The following is a 26093-nucleotide window of genomic DNA, read 5'->3' as shown; positions in this document are numbered from 1 at the left end:
CCTTCCCATACATTTTCAACTTTATTATGTCAGTATATTTCCTTCAACAAATCACTTACTTCATAACAGATACCTTCATCTCTTAATATGTTCCACATGAGTTCCCCGTTCACGTTGTTGTATGCACCGCTTATGTACAGGAAGGCTAAATACAGATGACTATTTTCCGTCCTAGCTACATCTACGCATTGGTTAAGCACGAAAAGGCCGTCATCTAAGCGCCTTCCGCTTCTGGACCCGTTCTGAAGTTCTATGACTATCTTATTACTTTCTGTCGGTGTCTATTCTATCCAAGACGCGGGTTCGATCTCGGCCACAGAGGGCGCATTTTAAAGGAGGCGAAATGCTACAGGCCCGTGTACTGTAGGATGTGAGTACACGTTAAAGAACCCCAGGTGGCCGAAATTATCCGGAGCCTTCAGCGTCCCTCGTTGACTGAGCCGCTTTGCGTCGTCATACCCTATAAACTAAATTGAACGTAAATGGTCTGAAGGATTTCATGTTCGTCCTATCTCCTTTCCCCTTATATATCATATTAATTCCACTCTGTTGGCAGGTGTGCGGTATTTGCTTGCTCATTTGTTATAACGTCATGGCTGTTTCCACTGCTTTTAACGACACTTCCTTGCTGTTTGTACCAAGTTCATTAATCAGCTTAATTGGAAGTTATTCTATTCCTGCAGCTGTGCATTTAGGAATATTTGCTTCCGCCATTTCTATTTAACGTTGGTCAGTTCTAAGCTAATTTCTGCTATGCCGACCTGTGCCAGTTCTCTATTCGGGTAGGTTACCCATCTCCGATTATACATGGCTCAACTATAACTGATGTAATGTATTTCATAGTGTCGCCTCGTTCTAAACATTTTTCTTCAGTACCTTGAACCCGTTTCTGCTTTGATTATTTTTACCCATATAGCTTATATGGTTCCAGAACTTTCTTCGCCCACCTTTAGTTGCATCTCGAACTTCAGCCACCAAGCGATAAGTGGACTGCTTTATTTTACCCTGGACGAGGGTCTGCACATTACAGTTTGTTTTGTCGATGATAAGATTCCCATTTTTTGGCCTGTTTCCTCTTAGGATAGCTGCGCCTTCTTTGTCGCTCTGCGTGCTCTTGAAGCATCCCGTCGCTGTTCGGTGGCCTCCTTAATTTTCCTACTGCACCTGCTTAGTGGCTTTGTCTTTCCTTTTCATTGGTTTTCCCCTTTTACTTCATACTGATGGGTAGTTCTAAGAATCAACTGATTGCAATCCCACTTTTTCATTGAGCTCTCCTGTATTGCTTCCTGAACTTCTGCTATTATTGGTGCTATTTGTTCATTGTTTAAATTTGCGTTCCCTTTTAGTGTTTCTTATATTTCTCTGTTGACCAGGGTTCCCATTTGCAGTCTAATACGTTTATGCTCACTTCACAAACTGTACTGCCCCTCCTCGCCAATGTGACATTATGTCACTGTGACATTAAGCAGTAGTCAATAGTCATCTGCCTGTTCCGCAATTCCCACGTGATTTGTCTCTCGCATTTAGTTTCCCTATTTACAATAACAAGGTTCCGCTGCTCACCGTTCTAGCATTAACTTCCCATTACAATCTGTGTATCCATCCAGACCCTAAATGTGGCCATTCATGCCCTCCAATAGAATAATCTCGGCCCCGTCTGAAAAATGTTTTATACTGACATTGAGTCATTTAAGTTGACCCTTGTTTTCTTGCCTACATCTGACCCGCTGTCCATAAAGTTGTCCCTTGCATTTCTCCCCTTCCACATTAGAGGTCCTGTATAGTAGCATATAGAGGAACTCTATTCCATATTACCAACTAGTGCCACCTACCGGCCGCCAGTAGCGAATACTTTTTATTTCTCATTGAGCAAAAACTGAACAGTGCGATGAGGTGTCGCGAGAAAGTTATAATATTCATGGCCTGCTCTTCGCGCTGCTAACTCCGACCTGTAAAATGCACCCTGCGCTGAGTGTGAGTTCTGAGTTTGACGGCCACAGAAATCATGGAGTGTTCCAGAAATTCTAAATACGAGCGGTAATTTTTGATGTCCCTCAAGAGAAAAGTATACAACAGCTGTATCTTATCGGTACTCACCTATGGGGTAGAAACGTGGAGGCTAACAAAGAGGGTTCACCTTTAGTCAAGGACAACGCAGCGAGCTATGGAAAGAAAAATGATAGGTGTGACGTTAAGAGATCGGAAGCGGGCGGAGTGAGTGAGAGAACAAACGCGCGTTTATGATATCCTAGTTGAAATCAAGAGGAAGAAGTGGGCTTGGGCAGTGCATGTAATGCGAAGGCAAGATAACCGCTGGTCTTTAAGGGTAACGGAGTGGATTCTAAGAGAAGGCAAGCGTAGCAGGGGGCTGCAGAAAGTTAGGTGGGCGGATGAGATTAAGAAATTTGCGGGAATACAGTGACCGCAACTGGCGAAGGACCGGGTTAATTGGAGAGACATGGGAAAGGCCTTTGCCCTGCAGTGGGCGTAGTCAGGCTGATGATGATGATGATGCATGGCGGTAGCTGCGCAGATGAGAAGCGCTTAACTGTCCACGTTTTCTGGGCTTGATCGCTTTTCATGCGTTCCGGAGACAAGAATGCTCGCATATCGCGAGGTGTATGCAGGGCTTTACTGATCTAAAACGCATAGTTGCGAGTTGGCAGGTAGAAGGCGCGGCGGGAACCGCGAAAAACGTTCCTGCGTTTGCGAGCAAGAACAATAAAGGCATCCTAGCGCGGACGGTACCTCCGCACGGATTCCGCCCCCACGCATTTGGGCGGTGCAGCGGTTAGGGGAAGCGGTGGCCGCATGAGCGGCGACGGGGCTCTGGAACAGTATCAAAGAAACACTTCCACGCACGCTCCACTGATTGCACTGTGTGTTTGTGCGCTCGCGGCTCCTCCGAGAGAGGAGCTCTTCCTCTCCGGACAGGGAAGAAGACTGAGTGGAAGCGGCGTCGCCGATTTCCCCTTTGTCGGCCCAGCGGTCTTTTCTCTTTGCAAGCAGCAAATGCGTCGAGTGCGTTGCGCTCTGTGCGTCGATCTTTTTCCAACATTGTGAATTCGTATGCCAAATGTTCGAGCCCTATAACAGGTGCAAAGGTTTGTGATGTTAATTTCAAACTCTTCGGGAATGACTATAACCGATTCATTTATTCTGATTATTCGTAATACACTAGTGTGTCTGCTTTAAAATCCAGAGCTAACTTACCCAGCCTTGAAACGCGACGAAACATTTCTCGATTGTGCCTCTTTCATATGTTTTATCATTAATCTTTAGGACCATCGGTCATATCACCTGCTTATCGCCTCTCAAGCCGTATTAATCACCATAAGGCCGTCGACGCCCCCACCGCAAGAACTACCGCTCATTCTCGATCTTCTTTCGTGACGTCATCCCGGGACTGGAATGATCTACCACAGGACGCCGTGCATCACATCAACGCCATCCATTTTAAGAGCGCTATCCAGACCATAGTTGTTTAACTGTCATGCCCATCCCTCATGTAATGCCCCATTCCAGGGGCCTTTGAGGTATCAAATAAAAAAAAAAAATCCTCTTATTCGCGTATTTCTCAAAGGTTAGTAAATGAGAGCTTCTTTAGTCACGTGTGCTGCAAGGGCCGCACGAAGACACGCTGTAGCGATAGCCTTGTTCTGCTGAGCTCGATGGGAGGTGATTTCTTCCGGAAAACAGCACACATGCAGAAAGAAAGAAAAACTTTGTTGTCTATCTCGTGGTCGAGAGTATAGGCGTAAGCGCGATGTGCGCTGCAAGAAAGGCGGGGAGCATTCCAGGGCGCTTCGTAGATGTCAGTCGCACTCAAACCATTGGCCAACTCCTTTGGCTTCTGGACTGGCCGTCGTCTTCATCTACTTGGCATCATCGAACAGGGTTGGCCTTTCGACACTCTAAACTATACCCCGTTTCATACATAGCAGGCAACGCTGCCAAAGCTAGCGCGCCTGTTCGCGCAGGCTAAATCCGCACGCAAAAAGTAATTCGCCATACAACCAAAGCGAACACAAACATATTTCGTAGCGACAAATCTAAAGTGCCGTGACTGGCACCTCCTGGACTTCGTTTTACCTCTTGCCACTTTTTCGTCCTGCGACGCATCCAGATTTCGAGAAGCAAAAAGTACACGTGGCGGTATGATACGCGGTTGGTAGGGCTAATCGCTTCTACTAAATCCGCGCCCAGAAAGCAGTTCACACTCCGTGGAAATTACGGCCAGAGAGCGCGAACACTTCGTCCAAACAATGACCGGAGTTTCGAGAAGAACGAATGATACGTGGCGGAGTAATATAGTTTCGCGGACGCACTACTTCAGCAACCTCCGCAGCGTTGCCTGCTGTGTATGAAACGGAGTATAAGAGGTTCTAAAGGTGGCGAAGAAAACGAGTCAAAGCGGTAGCGCGAGAGACAACCGGTTAGAACACGCTGTGCGAGTATGGCTGAGGGCTCCGAGGCATCGGAGACTGCAGCTTCTCTGTTTGCGCCGGCACTGGATAGAATTTCTTCCGGCGCTGAAGTTTTTTTTCCTGCTGAATACAATCCGAAGGAAAGGTTCGGAAGTTTTCGGCTAAGCTGGGCTTCATGTTCGACCACAGGTTATCGGCAGTTTCCGCGCGATGTTCTCCTGAATTCGCCGCGAAAGGTAGCTAAAAGCACTTCGTGCTTAGGAAAACCATTATATACTGATATGAGAGAAGCCAACAGCCACAGAAACCAAGGGGCACAGGGGATTTTTTAATTAATTTATTTATTTTGTGGTGTTGATCAATTTATATTAGTGAATATGCTATCGCTTAAAGCTAATTGATTAGAAAAGCAGAAGAAAAAACAACCGCATGCAGCCGGTGGGATCCGAACCCACGACCTCCGAATTACGCGTCCGGTGCTCTACCGCTGAGCTACGGCGACGGTGGTCAAATCTTCTGCTTTCGGGGGTATTTATGTTTACAAATAACCTAACCTTGGGAGTGTTCACCAGCGCCACCCACGTTCTTAAGCGGCGGACGTAGCACGTCCTGAGTTACCGCTGATGTGACGTAGAACGTCATCGAACGGCGAGGGTGGAAGCTGTGTGAGAACCCTCTTATGCTTCCTAAGGCATCAAGGCTGCCAGAACCGAGGCCCTCGTTAAGCAATTAAGCAGACGAGGAAAGGGGAATGAGGGGCTCGTTATAAATATGAGAGAAGTCAACAGCCACAGAAACCAAGGGGCACAGGGGATTTTTTAATTTATTTATTTTGTGGTGTTGATCAATTTATTTTAGTGAACATGCTATCGCTTAAAGCTAATTGATTAGATGCTTTTCCAGGTGTAAAATTAAACATATTCAATAATCAATAAATAAACTAATGCATTTCCTTCTGCATTTATTTCTGAATATTTTCTATTTCCTTAAGTAAGCCAGTTATAATGCGGCTAGTAGGGCGTGTTGGTGCATATCATACAGAAAAAGCAGCGCAAAAAAGACGTGGACAAAGACGAGACGGCAAGGACCGGCCGCCCGTCCTTGTCGTCTCGTCTTTGTCCACGTCTTTTTTTGCGCTGTTTTTTCGGAAAGCCAGTTATAACTACGTATTTGCCGAGGTGCACAGTAGAGTGGAATTACAACGAATAGCTAGCGAAAGATACACGTGTTATCGCTGGCAATCCGAGCATTGCATATCGACGTGCAAAACGTTGAGTGTAAATGTGCTTAATTTTATTAGCCGCCATATCCAAACATGCCTTTCGTAATTCGATCAGAACTTTTTCGCAGACATGCCTAAAGCTGGCACATTGAGCAGGGAATTCTCTTCGAACGCCGTCATAAATTTCCTTGTGTTCACGTAGTGAATGATGCCAGGTCTAAATACAGGAAGAAGGGTGTGGCTGGCCCTTGGCCAGTTGATTTATAAGTGAGACGGAAAAACCGAGTTGAGCGCAATCGCTGTTTGCGCAGGCACATGCGTCAAAAAACGAAACCTATTTTTCGCGCGGTCTACTTAACAAAAAGCCCCTTCAATGCAGAGCCATTTGGTGGTGACCACTTAGTTAAAGTTTGTTCCTAAGCGTGCCTGGCGCTGTATTGACTTCAACTATAGCCATGACAGCCGCATCCCTAGCACCTGATGTCACACCTCACTCTTCGAAACATAGTGGGCCTTATGGCTGGGTACATGGTTCGCATAACTCAAGAGACCAGTCGTGGCGATGAAAAGCCGTTAACACTGCACCCATCCTTTTGCTGACAGCGCAACAAGAACGAGACACGAGACAAAATACTAACACAAACGAGCGCTTGTTTGTGTTAGTCTTTCGTCTCCTGTCCCGTTCGTGTTGCGCTGTGAGCAAAATGACGAATACTTACAAACTCGCCCAAATTTCCGCCTTGCTCAACATTGCACCCTATTCCGGTGTATCCAGGAGGAAACTAGTTTGTTCGTGACGTGCACACTTGCACACACTTATGAAAATAGCGATTCAGCTTTGTCATTTCGGCCTGACGCCCAAACAGTCCTGGTCGACTCCTGCTACACCCACATAGCATCCGAAGACACGCGCTTGAAACGTCCGGTGCTGTCAGAGGGCATCCGCGCTAACTTGTCGGACCATAATCGCATGATACGGATGTCACGACGTCATGCGGACCTCAGCCCCTTCTCTGAAAGGGAGTGTCCCACCCAGTAGAGCTTCAATGGTTGCAGCGCACTTCCAACCCCTACTGCAAGAACCTGAGCGGCGGAAGCCGACAGACAGACGCACAAAGAGGAAAACCGACCACTACACAAATCAAACACACTTCGCTCACTGCGACAAAAGCTTCCAGCAAGTGCAGAACGCTCGATTCCATTTCGTCATTTCGCCCATCAATCCACGGACCGATCTACTTCCCGGTTTAAAAGAGCGCAGCGCCACTCGGCACGCGAGCAAGGAACAAGCGAGGGAGGGGTGTTGGTTTCACCGCACGCGTGTCGTGTAAGAAAGCGCAGCCCGGAGCAAAGCGCCGCGGGGGAGCTCATCACGCGGCGCCCGTATGCCTCCGCACCGGTCTTCCTCGGCGGTCTCCACGGGCCACGCCGAAACGTCCGAGGGCGCGCGGCCAGCGAAAGTCCTCCGCGCGCGTCGTCGTCGTGCACCGTTGCGTCCGCTGGACGGAGAGGGAACGACAAAAAAGATGCACACACACGCGGGGTGGGGGGGGGGGGGGGGGGGGGGGGGGGGGGGGGGGGGGGGGGAAGGTGAGGTCTGCTGAGCGGAGCACTTTCTTCGGTGGGAGAGGAGGGGGGCTGTGGAGAGGGGAGACCGCACGCACGCACACCGACGCGGTGGCTGCTGGACGGGTTACCGCTCGAAGGGAGGAAAGGCGGCGCCAGTGAAAGTACCACCGCCGCCGCCAAAGCACCGAACTGGGTCAGCGAGACGTCAGGCTGTTGCCGCTGCCGCAGCCGCTGGAAGACGCCGACGACTAGACCAGATCGGCCGCGCGCTCGCTGCCGACGCCGCCGCCGTCTGTGTTGTTGGTGCGGGAGAGGCAAGGAGAGGGCGCGGAGAAAGCACGACCTCGGAGTACCGTAGCGCGCGCCGGCGGGCGACAGCAGCAGCGAGTCGCGGCGGCAGAGACGATAGTGCTCTGCGCGGTCCAACGGAGAGAGCCTTGTGTGCTGCCACCGCCGTCGCCGCCACGACCCCGCAGTGGTTTCGGTCGTCGTCGTTGCAGCCGCCGCCGCCGCGATGGGTGCTGAGCACCGCCGCCGCAGCAGTGCCCGCTGGATAATATGATTCCCCGGAGCGGATTGCACGCGCACGGAGCCGTCGGCACGGAGCACCAACACCGACAACTGGGACCGCAGCCGCTCACGCGGCGCCCGGGGTGAGTGGAGGAGTCGCGTCAACAGTGCTGGGGATCTATGCGGGGCGCGCGTCGTTGACGTTAATCCGCGATGCTATACATAGGAGGGACTGGAGAAACGCGCACTACAGCCTCGAACGCCGAGCGTTGGGTGACGAGTCAGGCCCGGATCGAAGCTGTCACTGCGGTCACAGCACTGTGATGTCTGTACGCACAGCGCTACTCGTACCTCGGTGGCTCTGACAGCTGCCCTGGGCGCAACACAGCCTTGTCACGCAGTAGTTCCGGCATTCTTCGCGCCCCCGAGAAAGAAAGTAGAAATCAGAGTGTTGGTTCATTATATTGAACGGTCTCTTTCAAACTCCGTTCGTACTACTATCATCATCAGCCATTGGCAATCGAGGAGTGCGGTTCATGAGGGACAGCCGAAGTGACGGAACATATACAATGCTCCATCCTGTCTTTGACTGACATAAACTACAACAGAGGTTGTAAAACAACAACAACAACAACAAAAAACGCGCCGCTTTTCCTGACAGTGCTGAGGCGACGAAGTTTTACCGTCCCTGTAACCGGCACCGTAGGCATCGAGGGTCTTCGTACTCGACGAGTGCTGAAATCCTGAGGACGGGATTTTTTTTTTTTTTTGTATTTCGCCCTCGTCGGAAAGCGGCCATAGTTGCTAGGAACCACGCAATTCCCGTTAAAGGAACAGATGGTTATAAAACATCCCTTTGCAATTCTGGAGCGCTCCTTTTCACGTTTCTTCTTACCCGGGACTTTTGCGTCAGGGAGACATACAGAGAGTGTATGTTTGACAGGACGGCGTCATGAAAAAATTTGCTCCTCTATAACCTCCGAGCGTTTCCCCTCTATAGGCATAATTAAGGTATCATAAATGCCCATCGTTGCAATGACATTTAATTAGTTCCAATGAACAAAGGGAAAAGTTCTTCGCCTGTAGGTATTTATGTAATGCATATGCCCATTGAATCGCAAGTACCTAGGCCAACACGTAGCAATACACAGCGTCGTGCCCAGGGACATTGGCTCGCAGAAATGGATTATCGCCTCTTTATATAATCGCCATGAACATTATAAGCTGGAAGTTCAATATGCGTCCAAGGGAACAGACTGCGCATAGACTTTCACATATATAAACAATTTCGGTCCGGTGCTGTAGTCGGAAATTTAACTTCGAGGAAGCAGACTAGAGCAGATCAGATCACATTATATCTCATCACATACAAGCGATGAGGTCGTCTATCAATACTCAGGGGCCCAAACGATGAAAAGGGTTCCTTTTAAGCCTCTTTAGTCGGTTAGCGATTTGTCAGTCAGTCCACGTGCACTAGTCTGCGACCGGAATTCAAAAACATTGCGCTAAATGTACTGTGCAAGAAACAGAGTTGTTCATACCATGTGCAGAATTATTGGACAAATTTTTCATATTGTAAGGTATCGAAATATTGAAGGTAATGGTGCATTCTTTCGACGCGTCGCAAAATCTTTCTTTTGCAGTTTATCCAACGCTCGCATCTTGTAGTTAAGACTGCCATAAAAAAAAAAAAACAATGGGGAACGTTTTTGACGGTACCAAAAACATTAACAGCAAAAAAAAAATGAATTGTTTGCTATAGGGAAATCTTACAATATATGAAAAAAAAAAACTGCGTTCATAAAATCTTTCCCGTTCAAAAATGTTTTTGGCCAGAACTGCTAAGTATGCTTCAGCACAATTTTTGCTGCCTACATGTTGCTTCCGTTCCGACACTATTGAGCCAAGCTGCTGTTCATCTGTGAAGCGGGACTTGTTTTAATGTTGTGTTTCGTCGACTGGCAAGCACAAACCAAAATTTAGGAACTTTCCATCACTCTCGAAGGAACCTTACAAGTGATGATGTCTGCCACGGGCGTGGCGCTGTCGGACTGCTGCTACGTTAAGCGTCACCTTCTACACTGGTCATCGAGTACAAAACTCTGAGCTAAAAATGAGTTGTTCTAGCGACTTCGTGTGCTTAAACTAATTCTAAGTAAAGCGCACTGGAAGAATTAGCGCTGCAATTAAGAGGAAAATGTGTGTCACATTTTGCCAGTATAAGTTTAACGTTTACAGCAAACGCTCATCCGATGAAGTCCGCTATTATCGCAACCTGAAGTATTTCCAAGCAGTTCTTTCTAGCACGTATGTCAATGGTTTGCCCTGCACGATTTACGTAGTTGCACCTTGAAAGCCAAGGTTTGTTTTGCGTGTTTCTATTTATCGGGTACAAAGTCGCAACGTCTGCGAAGTATTTGCTGGTTCTTAATTTCTAAAAGAGCACCTTTGTACTCTCAAATTTACTTCATGAACACTTCGGAAATTTTCATTTTACGTTTCTGTTCCCGCAAAAAAAGTATGCCTCTACCATGTTTTTGTTCTCTTCGATCTCGAGCATGTAGTTCACTCAGTCTAAACGCCAAGGCGAGACAATGAGCAATCGATGATCAATCTTGGTCGGTCCCACAGCCGAAGGTACTCAAGCCTGCAGAGCCACTTTCCCCTCGCTAATCGACTCAAGTATGTACCGGCCTAAGCAACGACGTACGTCAGCCTTTCTTTGTCGGCCAATATAGGCCCGCAAATACAGCACGCGGAAACACTCCTGTAACGGGCACTTGCTGCGTACCGCTACCCTCACGAGTGTTTGCCAGCGACGCTCCTACGGAGTCGGCGAATACCTCGTCGTCAGCGGGACAGGTGTGTATCTCTCCTTGGCCGAACAAACAGACCCTCGAGCACTACAGGTATAGGCGGAATCGGCGACGTAAGATACGTTGGCTGGCCAGGTATAAAGTGGCTCGTAACTTGCTTCCTCGAAAAGCAAACATCCGAGGAGCCGCCACTCCTCGTCGAAGCCACGTCTGCTGCCGGCCGCCGCGGCCGGTGCTGCTCGCAAGTGGAAGGGCGACTATCCAGCTTCCGCAGTTGGCGGCTTCCGTAGACGTCGCCGCACTGCGCGTGCCCGAGGCAGCGGGAAGATGGGAGAAGGAAAGTGTGTGTCTTAGCGGAGGAACGGGAGAGTTGTTCTTGGGCACTGCGGCTGTAAGACTGACGAGAAACGGAGCGCGCGAGAGCGAATTCTTCTCCGCCGACGGCGTAAGCGCGCGTCTTTCCAGCGACATGGCAAGTTAAGAAAGAAAAATAAAAAAGGAGCCGCCGAGAGAAACTGCAAGGAGACGCCGCTGGTAGCGACGACAGACTCACAGACGCGTCCCGCTTGCCGGTTGTCACGTAAATGTTCACGCTTCTTGTCAGCCCGCACGCGTCGCCGTCTGCTCGTCTTTCTCGGCGAAAATAGCTCCCGTGTGTCGGAAGCGCCCCCACTGCGAGCCCGCAGCTTTCCGACGCGCTCTCACGCTCTCCGCGTTTTCTTTTTAATCTGTTTTTTTTTGTTCGTGTACTTTCCTAGGTTTAAAGAAAGCAGAACAAAAAGAGAAGGAAAAAATAAGTCACAGAAAAGGAAGACGTTTCCTAGCTTTAAGTTCCCGGACAGAAAACCGCCGAATCATTTTCGAGTTTCTTTCATTTTTTACTTTTTTTTTTTGAACGGGAGAAGTTGTTTCTGCTCTCGTAATGTTGGTTTTCGAACAGGTCCTACTGAGCGCGGGGTATTTTACGAAACTGAAGACGTGGAAATATCGACAGGTCAGCGGAAAAACGCGCGCTTCGAACGAAACCGGTGAGGAAACGCGCGACTTCATTCGGGGGTGCGCGAACAGAGGAAATCGAGACTTGCGATTGGTGCAGGTGCGCGTACACACCGCTGTACGTGCGCTCAGTTTTTGTTCTCTCCGGACACGAGCCATTTCCCGGTAAAAGGGAAAAATAAGAGACGGTCGCATGAGTCGTAATTGCATGCTTTGTTCCGGCATGACGATCGTTATTTTTGGAGAAACTCAGAGGCTACAAGCAAAGCTAGAAACAACCTTAAGTAGTATAAGGCAGTAAATGTCACCTCTTAGACGTAATAGCTCCTCCAAATGAGAGTCCTGGCTGCAGTGGTGTCTGAACAAACGTTTTTCGTGGCATTGATCAGCTCCGTTTTGGCTTATAAAACCCATCCAAAGTCCAGACCGAGTCGACGGAGTCAAGTCAGTGCTCAACGAATCGCCATTGTCGCTGCGATACGAATTGCTTTCGGCTGACGGCAAAGTCATTACTGCAGCAATGCCAAACTGCGAGGTCTTGGTTAATGCGTTCACCTCCGTACAACATTCAATTACTAGAAGTTCCAAATCCATTAGATATCTACACCCTCCTTTTTTAGGTGTGTTTTTTGTATGGTGTATTTGGTTCAACGTACCAAACCGACACATGGGCTACGTGGAAGGCCATAGGGGAGGGCTCCGGATTCATTTCGACCACCTGGGGCTCTTTTCTTTAACGCGCACTGACATCACACAACCCAGGGGCGTCTTCCATTTCGCCTCACCCGAAACGCAGGCGCCGCGGCTGGGATCGAACCCATGTCATCAGGCTCACCGGCCGAGCGCGCACTAACCACTCGCGTTGTTGGATGCAAAGCCAGAAACCAGGTAGCTTGAGAAATCCCGCAGCGATTCTAATAACTCAGGCAACCATCGGCAGAAATCACGCATGGCTGAGGTTACGTAAGCCATTCACGTCGCCATTCCAACCCTGCCTTCATCCCCTGCTCGCCTTGAGTGCTCTCCCCACAATTAATCAGCTTTGTCTAGACGGCTCTCGGCGTGTGATATTCCTCGACCTTCCATCCATTACAGTATTCCTCTCCGCAGGCGACAGACGTCAGGACGCCATCTTTTTTTTTTTTCTTCTGGGAAGTTCGCGCGTCCTCGGGTACGTGTGCGAAGGAAAATCATCAAATAGCAGCCATATACCTTGCACAACTTAAGCTAGCGACACCCTTTCGTACTACCTTAATTGTCGGATCGATCATTACATCACTGTAATTTTGGAAGATACACAGTTCTCTGGTTATGGCATGAAATGAGAGGGGCCGCTATTTTAATTCTGAGTGGAGACCCTTGCCTGGTGATACACCTCTCAAGGTACTGCTCCAGAAGAGGACAGTGTTATACACACAATATTATGCGCACACACACGCACACAAAAGACACAGAATTGTTCACGGGAAACCGATAAGTACTGTGCATACGGGTAACCTTACAAAGGGCCCTCATGGCATTCAACGCTGCGGCATGCGTTTTGTTCTGTTACATTAGGTCGGGGTGCATTTCCAGCCTTGTGGTGCTTGCATGACACAAGTACCGGAGCATGTGCATACAAGAAAGAAGACCGTGTTAAAATGAACTATGGTTTAATTATAAGCGTTCTTATCTCTCTTTCCCCCTGCTTTCCACCTTCGCACCTCTTTATCGTTCCCCCCAAGGCAACGCAGCCGACCCGACTTGAGCGTATATTTAACTCCAGCGTCTTTCCGGTCACTAATTCCTTTCCCACTGTATTCAACATTCCGTCTATAGGCGTGAACTGTGCGCGATGTGCAGTTTCGGTAGTTGTCAATTGGTCCATGGATGAATTTTTACGCGCAGTGCGCAGCAATAGTGCTGGCTATTTTCCGTAGTGAAGGGCTCCTGATTAACTTCGACCACCTCGGGTTGTTTACATGCACTGAAACCACAGTACAAAGGTGAACTTATATTTTGCCTAAAATGCACCCAAGGCACGGTCACTGATTGTGCCTTAGGGCAACGAGGTAGTCTTCGAAAGAAGGCTAGCGTAGCTTGTGCAGCAGAGACCGGCTGGTTGATGAGATCAGGAAGTTTCCGGGGATAAGGGGGCTACAACTGCCGCAGGCCAATGTTAACTGGAAGCCAGTAGAAGGGGCATTTGTCCTGCAGTGGACGCAGTTAGACTGACGATGATGATCTGATGCACCCGCCACGGTCTACATCAACATCGCGGCCTTGGGATTAGCCGCCGACCGCCAGGGCCAATGAATACCGCAGCTGGTGACATGCAGCATAATGAGCTGCACGAGATGTCGCCGTCACAGAATTTTGACACTGTACTCAGCTCATCTTCACAATCAAAATACAGTCGTCCTAAGCAAAAAAAAAAAAAAAAACCCACAGGCTGAAGGAGTGGAAGCTATATAAAACGATGGAGAAGTTGCGCTCCGGGGCAAACCGAAAGTTTGATGCGCACTAAGGCAACGCCCTCTATTGTCGGAAATTGGGACTGTGCGCAAACACGCACTTAACCTACGTAGCATCTCGTCTGCTCCGGAACGGAGGTCACGCAGACGACAATACGGCTCTACACCGCAGCTGGTGATACGCAGCATAATGACCTGCGCGAGATGTCGCCGTCACAGAATTTTGATTCTGTACTTAGCTCATTTTCACAATAAAAATACAGTCGTCCTAAGCAGAAAAAGTGGGCGCACAAGACACGTGCAACCGCGGTCTTTGTCGCAAGTCTTCTCTTTTTCTCGTTCTGTTTGCGCGTGCATAAGTCGCCCCGCGCTCGCGCCGGTTCTTTTTACTGTAATACAAAACGTAGTACGCAATGGAACAGAAGGAAAAGAAAATACGTCTGTAGCGGCCGCTTTCGAGAACTCAATAATATATTCCTTTTCTATGTTTTTTCCCCTCTACATCGGTGGCTTCTGTAGTCACCATCATCGTCATTAGCAGCCGGAGTCTTTCTAATGCAGTGCAGACTTCTCCACATCGTTGCTGTCCACCTCTATCTACCATGCAACAACCACTACCCTCCTGCACTACCTTCACTCTCCTGCTCACGCGCGGACCAAAACGTTATTCCCTGTATAAAGCCACGATGCTGTGACCTTGTACAGGAACACCGTCAAGGTCACCAACTTCAATTTGGGACCTTTTTTTTTTTTTCTGAAACGTCCGCCGCGGCATGCGAAAGTGGCAATGTAGCGCCGCGACTGAACGCTATGTCGCGGACAACAGAGAGCAATCTTGCGCTCTTTCGGCTTCATTGAAACTGGGATTGACCTTCAGTACACTCTTCCTTCACGGCGCGAGAGGAGTTCAAGCCGAGGTCGGCGACAGTTTTCAAACCGCATTGGATGAACAGTCCTTGCATCAGCCTAATGACGTGTGTTTCGTCGTGTTAAGCCAAGTCCTTCGATGCGACGGAATTAGTCTCAGACGCTTCACGGTCGGCAGAGCTTCACCTCCAGACGCTTGTCACCTACGTCTGCTGGAGCGAGGTTTTCTGCTGTTGTTATTGTTACTGTACCTTATTACAAATTTTATTCCGATTTTTATTAATGTCTATATATATATATATATATAAGCTGTTGAACATTACTTTGGTTTTCTGCACGTTAATTTTTAGCCCCACCGTATACAAAATATGTATACAATATATATATATATATATATATATATATATATATATATATATATATATATATATATATATATATATATATATATATATATAGTTCTGCATTCCCTTGCTTGTAGTTCATACAAATGTGTATTGCATGCGTTAACGTATCCCGCGTTTATGCATGCTCATTCATATGAGCTAATGCTATTCTGTTTTTTTTTTACCGCGCACAGACCAAGCCAAGCCGAATTTACGCGGCTTTTTGCCTGTACCTCTGACATTTTTTTAGGTCGTAGACGAAAAACAAAATAACTGAAATAGAGATAGCGGAACCGCTAACATCGACTGTCACGTGCTGCAGTTCAGTGTAATATAGTGTAAACTGTTCAATAGACCTTAGAAATTCACATTCGCGCCAAATAAGTGCTGCTCCCCACGCTAGCACCAGCGCGCAAATGTCGGTAACTGGACTGATCCTGACCGGACTGGTGCAGTTAACGTGGCGATTCGGCTGTAGTGTTCGCCGCTCAAGGTTCTGTGCTGTTCACTACTATAACAAGAAAACGGTGATTTAGAGCTCCCGAAGTGGCCTCGATGGTTACAGACGCCAATTAACGAACTAAGCGCTGTTAATTTATCCTTGTATAGCATGAACCAACTATAGTCCCGCAGCATGTCTTACTGTCAAGTGTGAGTTCAGCTAAGCGAAGCGTTTGGCTTGTATATTATATTAAAGCATATGTGATACCCTCTTCTTAAGCATTAAAGTCACTTAAAGGGGCTCTTAAAGCCTTCTGAAGAGAGTTCATAAACTCCCTCAAACACTATACTGTCTCGTCATGAAGAGCTAAGACAAATAATACACTTCTACACGTTGCAGAGAACCCACAATTGCGCGCGAAAGTTGGGGAGTCCTTTCCGGCGACGTTTTCATGCTCGCGCTCTCCTCCGTTGTACGCTGATGCTTAACTGCGTTCAGAGATGGCTATTGGTTAGATTCTTTCAGGCGTCAGGCAGCTACCATGGCCGCGACCAATCAGCTGCTCCGGCGAGTCAGGAAGCTCCGCCCTCCCGGGGAATTCCTGCTGCGCTCCTCGGCGCTCAGCCGAGGAGCGCCCACCTTTGAGCGTGCAAAAAGTGACGATAACCTAGTGCTCTCGCCCAGTGGCCAGCGAAGATTATCTGTTCGCACCACCACGGGTTCGAATCCGAGTTGCAGATGTTTACTGGGTTTATTGTTATTTATTTCTTTCAACTTGGCACAAACTCACAAACACCGCAAGCATGCAAACATCTCAAGACCTTGTTCGGAGCTTATCCATCGGAATAGTGCCTTCTTACTAAAACAGAACCATTACCTGCTGCTTAGAGAATGTGTTTCGCGAGCATATAATATGTTTGTAACCGCGGTTGAAAGCGACACTGTTGCTAAGAGCGAATGAGCTCCCAATTGCTCCCAAGTGGACGTCTCGTAGGACAGGGCAGCTTTGGTAACAAAAAACAGCCGATTTAGAGCGAAGGAATCGGCAGCGTGTTTTAATTTTGCCGCCTCGATTACACGAGACGTCTGATAAAACCAGTAATTTAGATTCATTTGTCGGAACACACTAGAGCTCGATAAGGCTACGAGCACTGTACGAAGTACGCCACTCAGCGATGAGCAACAAGCGTCTATGCGAAGCCTTTAAAATTTATGTCTCAGGAAGAGGAAGTCACTTGTCAAAGATCAAGGCGTCGAGTCGCATCCTGGTTCGTCGCAGCAGAGAAGGCAGTCTACAATGCGCGCAGGTCTTTTTATCCCCCCCGTATGTGACTGCAGCTCATTCACGACGACTTCTGCGATAAGGCTAGCATTAATGCTCAAGGGGTGCACGAGGATTGTGTACGCGCTCCAGATAAGCACGAGTATGTTAGGGTCTGACTCTACCCAGGGACGGAGCAGTCGAACCTGCCATTCGGACTGAACGCGAAATAAAGGCATAAAGGCCCTTTTTCTTCTCCCTTCGCGGCCCATTATCTTTCTCCGCTCCAGGCTGTGGGAGTGCTGCGGCCGTGCCCTTTAATGCACCACGTTCTTTGCACAGCGAGGTTTGTTTACTTTTTGCACACAGGCCTCAATGAGAGTCGGTGTGCGCGCGTGGAGCATTTTGTTTGCATTCTGCCCCCTCGTTGTCCGTGCCGAGCATACGCTTCCGTAGTGGATGCGCCCACCACTTACCCCCCCGCTCGAGAGTTGCACCCCCGAACTCATTTCAGGAAGCGGGCCGCTTTCGGGACACTTAGGCCTCGAGACCCGGGCAATGACTCGGTGTATTGGCGGTGGTGGAAGGGAAAGTCTGCGACGTTGTCGGAACCGCCTTTTCAAAGAGCGGCATTCTTTGAGGGGCGGGGCTCTTGGCAGCCAGGTCGTCAAGGTGTCTTCTTCCAAGTGGAGTGGTCGTAGGCCTTCAATTTTGTGCCCGCAAGTGGGACAAACACAGGCTGACGGAGCTGTGAAATCTTGGCAAGGGCGCGTGAATATGTGAGGCTACTGCTGTACAGCGTATTCAATCACGGCTAACCTACCGTTCCTGGAAAAGCTCGGCGATTCGCCTCCGTTCTCCGTTTATATGAAGCTTTATTGCAATGAATATCGACCAGTTAGAACTAACTCGTCCTAACAGAAGTGGTAACATGTTAGTTCATTTATAAACGGGTCATGACAATTGTGCATATTATACAGGTAGCCGCCTAGTCGAAAAACTCAACCTCAAATGCAGCGCTCTGCACTACTATGAAAGAAAACCGTATTAAACAAAATTAAACATCATCCGCATATCATGAAGAGTACGTCACCGCAAATGCAATTTGCACGGCGAGGTTTCGTTTCCCGGCAGTTCAGACAGAACGGGATTAGACTCCGTTGTACAGAGGGTGGCGTACCATCATGCTGAAGGTATGCGTTCCTCTGCAACGCAATGCCGCTGGTCCGGTTAAGATCGTTCTGGCACATTCACATCCTGATTCACAAGATTTGACATCCGGCCGTCTCGCGTCTTCCACGTTCCCGGCTGCAAACAACTCGCGTTCGTCTAACGTCACACTCATGAAGAGAACTCTAGACCTTCCAGATCTTTCACTGCGGCCTCATCTTTCTAGACTTTTCACTTTCCAGAAAATATATTACACAACTCAATCCCTAAAACAAAGTTTTTTCACTACTCTAAGTTATGTCTCATCTCGTATTGATCACCGACTCAGAGTGAGTGTTCCAAGTTGCATAACTAACCAGTATTTTTATCCTTTCCTGCCCAAGACCAGCTCAGACTGGAACCATTGCCCGCCTGCATCGTCTCCAACTCTGAACCAGAAGCTTTAGAATCTGCGCTTCTTCATCACCTCTGTTAACAACTATGCTTATTGTATTTGATCTTGTACAAGTATAGGCAACGGGCAGTCGTCAGGAGCCGCCACGATCGCTGAACAACCAGCGCCATCTAGCGGGCAGGCGGGGAACATATCGCAGGATTGCTCCGCCGTAGCAGACGGCATGGCAGCCTTGCGCGAGGCTTGTAGAATAGCGGTGGAAAGCGTGCCGATGGTTATATCGGCGGCCTTTCGCGATTTGGACGATTTGAATTCCTTCTTCCGAGGAGCGAACTTGAAAAAGGGCAAGCTTTTGCTTGAAGCCGGTCACGTGCACAACGTGAAAGCTCGTGCTTTCAAGCGGCTCCGAAATAAGGGGGAAATGCATGGCGCAGACCCCTGCTACACGGGCGTTTCGAATGCCTTCCAACCGAATGTCATTCGACTCGACTGCCGAGCTAACGCTGCTACACGAAGTGTTTCAACGGCATTCGGTTCAGATGACATTCGAGTCGACGGAGCTCCGCGGAGACATTCCAGATTTTTGCCTTCGAAACGCGAGCACAGCCCGAAGCGACCGAAGCCGTCGCTGCCGCCGTCGCTTCGCCCCGCCCACAGCCGCGCGACTGCTTTCGGCTCTGTGGCTGTTCATTTCGATACCCGCTACTCGCTTTTTTCTGCTGTTTGTTTAGCAAATAGTTCATGTTCCGTCTAAGTGAGTGCTTGCAGATAATAGTACACCAACGAACATTTACCGCGTGTGCATGAAATTTCCCCAGGAGTGCGCTGATGAGGACGACTGTACTCATGCTGCTGTTTACATCGTTGCGTATGAACAGCTTGTACTGGTTTGCAAGACATAAAACGAAATATGCGCTTTAGTTCTATTAAATAATCTCCTCTCTTCTGTACCGGTTGTACCCGTGCCTGTTTACGCAGTGCGACAATCTGTGGGAAGCGCCGACACGATCGCTCGCCTGAGAAACACTTGACAGCCGGGTTGTTGACATCGCGTAGGACCGGCGCTTCTCGCTAATTTTCCCGGCTTCCTCCGACATGCCCCGTACTTTATTTTAAACTACTTTATCCAGAAGCATGTTTGGTGACCGTTCGCGTTAACTGAAATGGCTTAACTTGATACCCACAAGCTAGCGACGGCGACGACTGCTGCTGCCCGTAAAGCACTGCTCGGCAGCCCGAGTCACACCGCCGCTTCCCGTTCATCGTATGCTCGTCCTGCGATGTAAGCAATAGTTGCTTTCATGTCACTCTTGTCAAAACTACACTCGTTGACCATTTGCATTCGCTAAAACTTGTGAATTCGTTCTTCACAATCACCGATCCAACCCTGGGGGCTCGCCAGTCGTCGCTGAAGGGAACGGAGTCGTCGTCGACTGAAATTAATTTGGCAAGTGGTTGTCGCTAGTGAGTGTCCATGTGTGCACATGTGAAATATAGGCGCTCGTTTCGCTTATTTCCAATCCGCATAATGTATAAGCGCGCATGTATTCGCACCGTCACCTCAGCGCGTTTTCGCTCAGCCGCCGAACTCCCGAGGGCATGAAAGCTGACCGTCCGCTGATCGGACTAGTCGGTGTCGTTTAGCCAAAAAACTTGTGCCACTACAATAATATTATAGTAAACTAGATAGTTCGCTATAATCACATGCTGCTGTTCACCGTGATAGTGCCGTTGTCGGACTAGCGTGACCGTAGTCGTCGTTGTACACTGAAAACGAGCTGAGAATTTCGAATGCGTTTGGAAAGTGCCGTGTAGCACCGCGGGAGTCCGTCGAGTTCGAATTCCATTCCAAGTCTCGACTGCCCGTACCCGTGTAGAACAGGTGAAAGTACCCGTGTAGAACAGGTATAATCAACGCGCCGCCGAAGAGCGTGGAGATCTCGAGGTAAGCTACGTCAGTTCATCGCTTGTATTTTTCTGGCTCGCATCTCTCATTGTTATTTCAGATTGACAACAGCAGGAGAATCATTCGTATTTGACCCCGGCATTCTTCGCAAAAAGAGTACGCAGCCCAGCCGCGGCGATCAGATGGCATACGGAGCTGACTGCCAATGCGTGCGACGGCGAGCGTATCCTGTCTCCGCTGCGCTGCTCGCCGCGAGAGGCGCCTCCGTCGGCGCCGGAGTTACGTTCGCCCGTTGCCTATATACTTACCACTCCTATCTGTAACGCCTCAACGGCCCTGATAGTAACGAAATAAATAAATAAATTGCAAACAGTTTGCAGTTTATTGCAAACAGAGAAATATTTGAGCAAGCGTTAACTCTGCACGTTGTTCATAATCTGCGGCTGTGTACCGCCAGCGAGGAATGCGGCTGCGTGATTCAAAACTTGGAGCAGTACCACAAGCTGCAGCTGCGGCCGATGTCCCCAAGATGGCACCCGACCTTAAGATGAGGCTTCTCGGAGCGCCATAAGGATGAGCCGTATGCGCGACGGGAAAGGCCCTTTCGGGGTCACTTCCCGTATTTAAATCAGAATGGCTCATTCCTTTTTTCCTGGGTCGTTTATGCGCGGTCCGCCCGTATATATATCGAGCGGCCCTGTTGGAGTAATAAAAGAGAGAAGCGGCCAGGAAAAGAGCGACGTCCAGTCGCGTCTTCTCCGCCGCCCTGTTTATTTGCGAACGCGTCCTCGGCGCTAGCTGCCCCCATCTGCCCAGGGAAATGCTCGCCCCGGCGCGGAAACCTGTTCGAAAGTGACGGCTGCCGCGTTCCTCAAGCACCCAGATGCAGCCGTCGTCAGAAGAATGTGCTCGCTGTTAAAACTGGTTCTGCGCTACCTTCTGTCTAGAACAGTGCATGGCTGCAGAAGGTACGCAGGAGAGCGATAAGCTGAACGCGGGCTAAATTTATCAGGGCAGCATGCCGTGAACTGCGCTCAGAAACGAAGTATGCGACGGATGAGCAGCAATATCACGTGGGTGTTGGTCTCTGACAACCATATTGCCTTGTTCTTCGTCCCTGAGCAGCACGGCATTGTTGTTCCCTCCCTGAGCAGCGTAGTGTTGTTGCATCCGTCTCGTGTTTCGTGCCTGAACAGTACTGTGGTGTTGCCACTTCTACTGTCTCGCCCTCCGTCCCTAAGCACCACTCGGGTGTTCTCACGTCCTTCGTCTTGTCCTTCGACTTGAGCAGCGCTCTAATTTCGCCTCTCCGTGCCGTCCTTCCTCACTGACCGCAGCTTATGCCAGGCTGCCAAAGGGCCAACTAACCCGCAACATACCATGACGGGTATCAAGGCAATCGCTCGTAGGAACAATTAGTAGTCGGTGAGCACCGTCTCTGTCGTATCGTCGGCTTTTGCCATTGGCTCAAAACCTTGTTATATCCAGTCTCCTGTTGGGTAAAGCCACTTCCAGCTTCCACCATACTGCCAGATTTAGTGAGACGGTAAACAGTCTGACACCCAGTTTGAAGTAAGCTGAAAAAAAAAAAAAAAAGATCTACGCCCGTACGAGACTTCAGCCATAAAGTAAATATGATTTGGTTTACGGGTTCGACGTCCCAAAGCGACTCAGGCTATGAGAGACGCCGTAGTGGAGGTCTGCGGAAAATCTCGACCACCTGGGGCTTTTTAACGTGCACTGACATCGCATAGAACACCGGCCTATAGAATTTCGCCTCCATCGAAATTCGGCCGCCGAGGCCGGGATCGAAGCCTCGTCTGTCGGGTCAGCAGCCGAGCACCATAACCATTGAGCCACCGTGGCAGCGGTACTCTTCGTGCTGACACGCGGAAAGGAAGGCTTGAGAATGAAGTAAATAGAAAGAAATACGTGAACATTGACGTAAGACACGCAGCAGATGTGATTCCAGCCACTATGCGGCATATCTTCGGTGCGGCAGTGTTGCGCTTTAGCACTGTGCGGAAAATATGACGCCGCGCGGAACGCAGGTCAGTCAAGCCCGCTAGAATTAGGTTAGTTTTTCTCCGTGTAAATACTTGTGAGCGTAAAAAATGCTAGCCAAGGTTAATACCCACGAAAGAAAAGAGGATAATGGCGCTTTCTTGAAAACAGTATTTCATCTGTATGCACGTTCGCAGCATCAATCCATCTTATAAAGTTATTAGGTTCCGGATGTGATTTCTAATTTATGCTGCAGTCAGGAGCCTTTCAGAATCAACCACTTCGTCCGCTCGTGTTGTTTATAAGCACAGCAACATGTCAGTTTTACTAACTTCATCATCACAAATGATTGATTCAGCAGTTTTTTTCCTTACGTAGTATGACAATTATTTAGGCAAGAAAAAAAAGCGAATTGTGCAGCGAACAAAATTGCATTGTTTCTGCGATATATTTCTTAAAACATTTATGTTATAATAGCAGGAATTTTTCTCACAAGATCATGCAAATAAAACAGTACTGTACACAAACTATAGAGGGGGTTTCGGGACTGTCTCGGTCTCCGGATAGAAAAGGACGCGCTGCCGCATTTCGTGGGCAGGCTGACAAAAACAAAGCAAGGTCTCATGACGAGATATGGCGGCAAAAGTACCGAAAGGATGCTAGGACAGATTCGCAACATTGCGGTTCGCAGTGGAGTTCTCGCAATGGAATGTAGAACAATGTAGTACAGGCCTGTTTATGTAAGAAGGCCTGGAAGATAACTGCGGCAGTCAGAGACAGGCAACGGCTTATTATTAATACTTTAAGTAGCCATGCAAATTGCCAGAAAAGTAAACTATTTCGTCAAATATTCTCCGGGCGGGCGCAATTTGCATTTCTGAAACTTCATGTCGCCTTACGGGCCAATCACGTGCAAATACGTCTGTTCCTCCGTTTCGCCAGTGCGCGACCTCTGCAGTCAAGTGATCTACGCTTGTCATGTGACCCTCCCGTGTCACCTGGTTGCGATGCTACTTGTCCAGAGGGTGAACGTGGGAATCCTCGGTTACGAGAGGAGACCGGGGAATTGCTCGATACGCCATGTACGGATACACAGCCAAACTGGGACTCTGTCAGTCGCCAGTTAGTTCTTTGCGGTCGCTAGAGAGAAGGCCGGCAGAATTAGATAGAATAGGTGAGAAAGGCCGACGAAGATGAGGGGTGGATAGGGGTGGATGGGAAGTGATGAGGTTGGTGTAGTGACGAAAGACTGGGCGTAGCAGCAATCACGGAGGTAGCTCTTTGCCAAAGACTGGTATAGTACTTGTTACAGCGGGCCTTCTCCGGTTCACCAGACTGACCATGGATGCGATACATAGTGAGTATGGTATGGTATGGTATGGTATGGTATGGTATGGTATGGTATGGTATGGTATGGTATGGTATGGTATGGTATGGTATGGTATGGTATGGTATGGTATGGTATGGTATGGTATGGTATGGTATGGTATGGTAATTGGGTGTTAACATCCCGAAGCGACACACTGGCTATGAGGGACGACATAGTGGAGGGCTTGGAGGGCTCCGGAATAATTTTCACCGCCCGGCGCTGTTTTCAACGTGCCCTGACATCGCAAAGCACACGGGCCATTTTGCATTTCGTCTCCATCAAAATGCCGCCGCCGCGGCCGGGATTCGAACCCGCGCCCTTGGGATCGGCAGCCGAACTCGAAAGGCATTGCGCCAAAGCGGCGGGTGGTGAGGGCGGTAACGGCAGACCTGATTAGGAGACGGTGCAGTATACTAGTTGCGTCTTTTCGACTTACAAAGTGTTGTGGCGTACTCAACTTCCCTCTGTTCGCTCTCTGTATGAAAACCCAGGCTCATGGTGAAGGATCCTTCGCGTTGCACGTGGGTTTCTGAGGCTGAAGTCATCTGCACGGCGAACCAGAAAAACAGACTGTACGATTGAGCTCGTGCATTCCCGTTCTTCCTGGGGCTAGAAATCTACTGAAATTCGATTTATTTGAAGGATTACCGCCGAGGTGCTTTTGTGGAGCACTGGGGACATGGCATGCACTATACTGCAAAAGTTCCTTAAGTATCCATTGCCGTGAACCGCTTTGTAGGTACTATAGGGTCACCAGGTTCTGTTCGCCTCGCTCTTCAATAAAGAGTGAAGAGTTATCCATGCAAGGAAGCGCGCGGCGCAGACACACCTTCTGGAAGGAGCCGTCCACGGCTGCTGCACGGCTACGGAGACGGATCGCAGCGTCGCCGATATGCCGTCGCCGCAGACGGGGACATCGCTCAGGCAACGGAGGGGTCACCCGTGCGTGGACGTGCGTACTGCAACGGCGGGGCGGCAGTATTACGCGCCTCACTGGCCATGTGGGCTGTGCTGGCAGGGGGGAGACCAGCGCCCGCCTGCTAGCCACTGTCTTCTGGGCAGATCCGAGTCGCCAATGAATGACAATGACTCGTTGGCTGCAGCGATGCCGCGCACGAAGTAGAAACACTGAGTTTGCGCTGACGCCCCAGCGAGGGCACAGAGTCTGCGGTGCATGGAACAGCAGTGCGCGCTCTGCGGACGCGTGCCCAGGCCGTGTCTTTGTCTTTGAGACGGCCGGACTACAAATGCGAGGGGCGCGTGACATTCCGAGCGAGGTTCTTAGCCAGATGCTCCAAGATAAAAGGAGAACGAGCCAGTCTCGCTGTAGGCTAGTCAAAATTTACGGGGTGCCGCACTATTTTCTTGCAAAGTGTCCAGGATTGCTGTCTCACTGGCTGGTCACTTTACTCGGGCCCGCCTATATGGTTTGTCTCCTTATTGACTGACCTGACTGGCTGGCGTGTTTCCGTTGACCCCATTGCACATATGCATGCAAACCTGCGGTGGCGGCGTCTCGCGTACGTTTAGGTTAACTGGAGACTAAAGGCTAGTGAGAGAACCCTTTGTTCTGCAGTGGACGGTAGTTAGTTGAATTATGATGATGACTTGGTTAATGGCTGTTGTCCTGCAAGTTGGCTTTTGATGGTCATAACTTTTTTTCTCAGGTTGTAAGTAGAAGACGCCATGCGTGAAACAGATGAAATGGGTACTGCCTGGCTTTCGCAAGGCGTGGGAGATTCGAACACCTTCCTTCATTTATCCAGGGCGCATAGGCGTCGCCAGCTCTTTGCACAACGCAGTTGGTCGGTAGTCGCTGTGCGCGTGCCCCTTGAAATCTGACGTTCGACAAAAACTCGTCTAGTCGGGTAGAAGATTCATGAATTTAATGGAAGGAACGCCGACCAAAAGGTTGTTGTTAATAAGAAGACGAATACGTTTCGGCTTCCATACAGAAGTTTTGATCACTGATCCGTGATCAAGGCTTCCGTATGGAAGCCGAAACCTCTTCGTCTTCTTATTAACAACAAGCTTTTGGTCAGCGTTCCTTCCATTAAATTCGCGCATGCCCCTTGTAATGTAGGACATATCCGTCTGGTACTCGTCCACAGTTTGATGAACGTGCAACGCTGCAAATATTAGAACGTCGTCCGTGGAATTCACAACTCTTTAAACAAATCCGTACACACATACACTATGCAACACGCGAAAAAAACTGCCGACATAATATTTACAAGGCACATCGTGTTAGCTTGATGATAACTTTACATGATGTTAAGTTTTCACGGCGGTATTTTGGTC

General features: G+C 49.2%; 1 protein-coding gene across 3 annotated transcripts in view; it reads left to right on the top strand.

The window, feature by feature from the left end:
• The window catches only part of LOC149334869 (A disintegrin and metalloproteinase with thrombospondin motifs like), a 248035-nt gene that overhangs the window by 86092 nt on the left and 135850 nt on the right, over nt 1-26093 (top strand). The window contains exon 1 of one of the 3 annotated variants that reach the window (XM_089551503.1): nt 7376-7871. The exons of the other annotated variants lie outside the window; for them this stretch is intronic. The gene's annotated coding sequence lies outside the window, so the exon portion shown is untranslated. Of the gene's footprint in view, nt 1-7375; nt 7872-26093 lie in introns of those variants that run through there. 3 annotated transcript variants of the gene reach the window in all.

Source organism: Amblyomma mixtum, chromosome 7 (assembly GCF_055824585.1).
Source record: "Amblyomma mixtum isolate Tamu chromosome 7, ASM5582458v1, whole genome shotgun sequence".
Lineage (NCBI taxonomy): Eukaryota > Metazoa > Arthropoda > Arachnida > Ixodida > Ixodidae > Amblyomma > Amblyomma mixtum.
The sequence above is the reverse complement of the archived record's forward strand: the minus strand, read 5'-3'. Positions and strand labels throughout refer to the sequence as shown.